Source organism: Bidens hawaiensis, unplaced genomic scaffold, assembly GCF_021521415.1.
Source record: "Bidens hawaiensis isolate Kalapana, Puna unplaced genomic scaffold, B.hawaiensis_p1.1 tig00044088_1, whole genome shotgun sequence".
NCBI lineage: Eukaryota > Viridiplantae > Streptophyta > Magnoliopsida > Asterales > Asteraceae > Bidens > Bidens hawaiensis.
The window spans coordinates 74,555-80,374 of NW_027505875.1; positions in this window are offsets into that span (position 1 = coordinate 74,555).

A 5,820-nucleotide genomic window follows, 5' to 3' on the forward strand; every position below is an offset into this window, starting at 1 on the left:
CCCGAATGTAGTAACAGGTACATTTGTTGTTTCTGATCAATATGCTTCTGTATTATTTGACAGGGGTGCCGATAGAAGCTTTGTTTCCACCAGTTTTGTATCCCTGGGTAATATGCTAGTTAGTGAACTAACAAATCCCTATACTATAGAACTCGCAAACAGTAACTGTATAACTGTCAACCAAATAGTCCAAAACTGATCCATTATTCTTAATGACCACCCATTCCTTATTGACCTACTCCCGGTAGAGTTAGGAAGTTTTGATGTTATAGTCGGCATGGACTAGTTAACCAAGTATAAGGCAGAGATTGTGTGTAACGACAAGACAGTTAAAATCCCCTTTTCGAATGGTGAGATGATTGTGGTACAAGGAGAGAATCCCGGTTTGATATTACCTCTTGTGTCTCATCTCAAAGTGTTGAAATGTTTACGCCAAGGTTGTATGGCATTCTTGGCAAACGTGACTATAAAGAAACCTGATGAGAAATGCATAGAAGAGATTCCCATTGTACGTGAATACCCCAATGTCCTTCCCGATGATCTACCTGGATTTCCACCGAACCAACAGGTTGAATTCCGTATAGACTTAATTCCAGGATCAGCCCCTATTGCTAAGGCACCTTACCGGCTGGCACCCTCTGAAATGCAAGAATTATCTAACTAGTTACAGGAGTTGTTAGATAAGGGTTTCATTCGTCCTAGTTATTCTCCTCGGGGAGCACCGGTATTGTTTGTAAAGAAGAAAGATGGAAGTTTTAGAATGTGCATTGATTACCGGGAATTAAACAAAGTTACTATAAAAAACCGATACCCTCTTCAACGAATAGATGACTTATCTGACCAACTTCAAGGGGCAAACTATTTCTCAAAAATTGACCTTCGATCCGGTTACCATCAAGTTAAAATTCAAGAGGAAGACGTGTCTAAAACGGTATTCCGAACTCGTTATGGCCACTACGAATTCCTAGTTATGCCGTTCGGACTAACTAATGGTCCCGCAGTTTTCATGGATCTTATGAATTGTCACACCCTCAAAATCCACTAACGGAGTTTTACCGTCAGAGGGTGTGAACTAACAGGATCGGAATCATTAGTTATAATCAAACTATAAAAACGTTTAAATGAAATTAAGTGCGGAAGCGTAAAAACCAAGAGATAAAAGTTGCGTCACGCAGGACGACTCAAAACCCCATAATAACAGTTTAAAATCAGGTTGCATAAACAAAAGCGTTTCAAACAATGCATGATCCTATACCGCGCGCCCGCCTCGGCTACCTGAGAATAACATACTAAAAGTGTCAACACGGGGTTGGTGAGTTCACAAGTTTATATAAAATAAAGCGTTTAGCGTTTGCGTTCAGCGTTTTGCGTTAAGCGTTTTGCGTTAAGCGTTTTGCGTTCAGCATTTTGCGTTAAGCGTTTTGCGTTACCAGATAGTGTTAAATCAACTATAGGTAGCTAGCCTATAAAACAAGTATTACTAAGTGTTCGACACCGAAGTTGACTGTTTATCATTTGCCTTGCCACCAGGTCTATCCCGACCATGGTATGTGTTTAGCCAAGATTACACCCACTCGACCTCCAGTCGAGTTTAGCGTTGGGTGGGGTTTGTCAAACCCAGTAGTACTACTCAACAATGACTCGCTATTATCCAATATTAAACGGTTCGATGTGAATGAAGGACTTTAGTTATTGCGTTTGCCACTTAGTCTTTACAAGTGATATATAATCTATATTAACAAAATCTTAAATGCGTTTTCGGAGTATGTTATCTCCCCCAAGTGAAAAGCGTTTGAAAACAGTTTAAAAGGGGTAAGTGAACTCACTGTTTGCGAAGTATTCCCAAAATAATTCACCAAGATGCGCGTCACAGAAAAACTCTCTCTAGCGTTCTAAAACAACAAGGAGATTTTCTAAGTGTCGGAACTATTATCGAGTCTCTAGACTCGGCACATAATACCTATGCACACAACATGTTTCGTGTTTCGTTTGTGAATCGTGTGTGACTTTAACAAGTGTATTTGTGATACGTTACATGTGTGAGTAATTATTTACGTGTCACGTATTCATAATGTACATCACTAGCAATTACTCCCCGTAAGGGCAATTTGGTCACACATAACAATTAACTAGCAATTATTCCCCGCAAGGGAAATTTGGTCAAAACGCGACAACTATTTAGCAAGTATTCCCCACAGGGGCAATTTGGTCAAATCATAATAATTAACTAGCAATTATCATGTTTCATGCATTTTCACAAAATTCAGCAGCTAGTTTCACCCTGACAGAAATTCTACTTGAAAGATTGTACTATTCCACTTATCATAGCATCTCAATTAATTTACCAAAAATCATCACAAAAGAATGAATGTGTTAGGTTTCCAGAACATATTTTATTTTATTTTTATTCCACATAGATTTCTCATAATGATCAAAACATTACAGCAAGCTCATAACAGTCAAATTCATGCGCAACAGAATGTTATTTGAAATTACCGTTAAATGAAAAATCCAAAAAATGCAAGACCAATTGGGTTTGGTTCTTATCTCATCAAGTTAACTTCCAGAAGTGGAACCAACCCATTTGGCCTTGTAGTTCATGAGATATAATATTTACAAAACAACCTAACAGCAGGTCTAACAACTCAGCTTTGCACAACGTTTTTGTAAAATCATAAAAGTTAACTTTTACACATTCAAAAATTGCAAATTTATATTCTTTAGAAACTAGACTCAACCTAGTTTACTGTAGTATCAATAATCTCAACCAATTTTCAAATTTTCACCCCGTTACAGTCAATTGAACATCAACAACACAATCTGTCCAGAAACTGTTTGCAACAAAACTCAACATATTAACCATCTATAGACTATAATCCGTTCATATAACACTCTAGACTCCATAATCACTATCCATGCACATCAATTACACATTACATACATGATTAGGGTTTTTGCTTGGACTCAAATCAAAGACACAAACAATTAACATGTGATAACATCAATTCTAGTTATCAAATCACAATCAATACATCATCTAATCAAACAAATCATATGAGCACCATATATGAAATTTTTCGGAACCTAGGGTTCACAATTAACCCATTAAAAATCAAAATTAAGCAAGAAGAATGCATAGGATAGTTGTTTATACCTTCCTAGCACCTTAATCTTCGATCAAACTTGAAAGATCTTGTGTATATGTGTGTGTGTGAGGCTGCCGATCGCGAGAGAGGGGAGGGGGAGGGCTGCCGTCGGGTAGAGTGAAAGGGAGAAGAGAGAGTTAGGGTTTATTGTTATTAATAATAATAACATGTTACACTTTAGTCCCTCAACTTCCAAATGTTACTTTTCTAGCTTAATTAACTAGTTCTAGCACATTGAGTTAACGTTTATAACAATGTTATCACATAACACATAAGTCTAACACATAATTATCACATAATTATTGTTTTGACGTTTTTCGTTTATTCACCAATCGTTTGCGTCAACTCGTTTGCGTTTCGGTGCAATTCCCAAAAGACTACACATGTAGTAAGTGTTAAGCGTCATTTAAACCCTAGTTTAAATGTATTGAGGTGTGCGTTATAGATTCAGTGATCTTTAAGTTTGAATTGACAGAGTTGAGTTAACGGAGTTAACCTGAAATTGACGATTGTCACATCATTCCCATGCTAAAGAATTTTCGTCCCGAAAATTTGAGTCAAGTCGTTATGATTGTCTGAAAAAGTAAGAAAAATTTTCAGTTTGTCATATCATCCCCTAGTAGAAAGAAATTTCGTCCCGAAATTTAATTCATACCTCCGGTGATTTCTGACGGTTTGTCGGGTTTCGCGGTTTCCGGTGTTTGGTCAGCCCTTCAAAAAGGTGAGGATACTTTTTCATCATTTGATCCTCGCGTTCCCACGTGAACTCCGGTCCACGTCTCGAGTTTCAACGAACCTTAACGATTGGAATTTTGCTGTGCTGGAGTGTTTTGGTTTCCCAATCCAAAACTTCAACTGGTTCTTCAATGAAGCGTAGCTGTTCATCAACTTCCAATTTGTCCAAAGGGACTACTTGGGTTTCATCAGATAGGCATTTCTTCAAATTGGATACGTGGAATACATTGTGTACGCCACTGAGTTCTGTTGGTAGGTCCAGTCGGTACGCCACCGGACCAACGCGTTCCGTTATCCGTAAGGACCAACATATCGTGGGTTGAGTTTGTTTCGCTTTCCAAAGCGAACCACACCTTTCCAAGGTGAGACTTTGAGTAACACCCGATCGTTCACTTGAAATTCGAGAGGTTTTCGGCGCTTGTCGGCGTAACTCTTTTGGCGATCTCGTGCTGCTGCCATGCGATTTTGGATTTGAACAATCTTTTCCGAAGTTTCGAGTACCAGTTCTGGACCATTGATTTGGCTGTCACCCACCTCTGCCCAGCAGAGAGGTGATCGATACTTCCGTCCGTACAGTGCTTCAAATGGCGCTGCTTTAATACTTGCGTGGTAGCTGTTATTATACGAAAACTCTACCTAAGGTAAGTGAGGTTCCCAACTTTTTTCGAAATCCAACACACATGCACGCAACATGTCCTCTAAGGTCTGAATAGTTCGTACACTTTACCCATCCGTCTGAGGATGGTATGCTGTGCTCATATCAAGACGGGTGCCTAGCGCGCTTTGCAGTGACTTCCAAAAGTGCGAAGTGAAACGGGAATCTTGATCAGAAATGATTGAGACAGGCACTCCATGTCTAGACACTACTTCCTTCATGTAGACGCGAGTCAGTCTTTCCATTTTGTCCGATTCCTTAATCTCTAAGAAGTGTGCAGACTTAGTCAACCGGTCAACGATCACCTAGATGGTATCGCATCCCGTCGGTGTCTTAGGTTATCTCGTGATGAAGTCCATTGAAATGTGTTCCCATTTCCACATAGGAAGTTCCGGTTGTTGTAGTAGGCCAGATGGTTTCTGGTATTCTATTTTGACTCTGGCACAAGTCAAGCATTTTCTCACGTAGGTGACAATGTCGGCTTTCATGTTTGGCCACCAGTAAAGTGCCTTTATGTCATGATACATTTTATCCGAACCAGGGTGGATAGAATATCGGGACTTGTGTGCTTCGTCCATCACCAGAGTTCTCAACTCTCCGTATCGTGGAACCCAAATCCGGTTCTCAAAATATCGGACCCCGTCCATTTTGGTTTCAAGTTGCTTGTTCATGCCCCGCATGAGTTCTGATGGAAGATTATCATCTTTAAAAGCTTCGAGTTGCGCCTCGCTTATCTGATCGGGTAAGCTGACATGAATCGTGAGTTGCAATGCTCGCACTCGCCTGGGTTTATCGGTTTCTTTTCTACTGAGGGCGTCGGCCACTACATTGGCCTTGCCAGGGTGGTACTTGATGGCACAATCATAATCTTTAAGTAGCTCGACCCAACGACGCTGTCGCATGTTCAGCTCCTTCTGATCGTAGATATGTTGGAGACTCTTGTGGTCGGTGAAAATGGTAAACTTGGTACCGTACAAGTAATGCCTCCATATCTTATGGGCAAACACCACAGCTCCGAGTTCCAAATCATGGGTCGTGTAGTTCTTCTCGTGAACCCGTAGTTGTCGAGAGGCATAAGCTATAACCTTCTCGAGTTGCATCAGCACGCAACAGAGACCTTGTATCGATGCGTCACAATGTACCTCGAAATTCTCTGTTCCCTCGGGTAGGGCTAGAATAGGGGCGCTACAGAGTTTGGTTTTCAACAGTTGAAAAGCGGATTCTTGCGCGTCACCCCAATTGTACTTAGTGCCTTTGTGAGTCAAAGCGGTGAGGGGTTGAGCA